This window comes from Octopus sinensis, linkage group LG1 (genome assembly GCF_006345805.1).
Source record: "Octopus sinensis linkage group LG1, ASM634580v1, whole genome shotgun sequence".
Lineage (NCBI taxonomy): Eukaryota > Metazoa > Mollusca > Cephalopoda > Octopoda > Octopodidae > Octopus > Octopus sinensis.
The window spans coordinates 46,074,844-46,076,060 of record NC_042997.1 but is presented as its reverse complement, the minus strand read 5'-3'; positions in this window follow the sequence as shown (position 1 = coordinate 46,076,060).

The window sequence follows — 1,217 nt, the reverse complement described above, 5'->3', positions numbered from 1 at the left end:
ACACGCGGTAAACTAACATTATTTTAAAAAATTATGAATGGATTCTTTTATAAAACTACCATGATAAACTAAAACTCACAAAAACATAATGATAAAACCTCCCTTTATTAAACCCTATAACATACTTATATAGCAATCCCTTTAATCTATACATTCACACACAAATACACACACGTAAACCACACACCCATAACAAATACAAACACCCACCCACTCACACCACCCCCCAAGTACATATAAGCCTCAACATATACACCAAACAAAATTACGTTACCAAGGAACTAACATATGTATAAAAATATTCCCGCTCTGGAAACGAACATCTTTTAAAATTATGAATGGAGAAATGGAATAAATGGAATTAAAAATAATATTCACGTGGTAAAACGAAACCCACTCAAAAATATGAATGAAACAATGTAATAAAACAACAAACATCGTAAATAGACAAATTACCACGAATTCCCTAAAAAAACCATGATAAACCAAAACTCATAAAAAAATATAACGATAAATCTCCCTTTGCTAAACTCTATAACAACCTATATAGCAATCCCCCTAACCTAAACATTCACACACAAATACACACACGTAAACCACAGACCCACGACTTATACAAATACCCACCTCACTCACACATACCTATACTAACTTATAAACCTCAATATACACCAAAAGCCCACTCCCTCCCCACACAGACAAATTAACACATACATCCCCAAACCTATATAACAAACCCATATACACATTCACACACAAACACACACACACGCAAAACACACACACACAACAGATACATATACTCCCTCACATATACGCATATACATACTCACTAAACTCGATATATACAACAATATTTACACACCCACACTCATACAGATAAATAAATTATACAACTAAAAAACGCACACACTCACACACAATCTCACATACATAAACACTCCAATAAAAACAACATTAAATACATCGTAATTAACCAGAATATCAAAAATAACAATATGACATAAGGAGAAATAAAATACATACTTACAAGTCAGTTTCAAATTATGAAGTGAAATTAAATTCTAAGCCGTTTAAAAAATCAAACCAAATTACGTTACCATAGAAACATAACTTATGTATAAAAGAATACGTGCCAGGAAAGCAAACGTCATTTAAAATTATGAATGGAGAAATAGAATAAATGGAACTAAAAACTATATCCACGTTGCAAACCA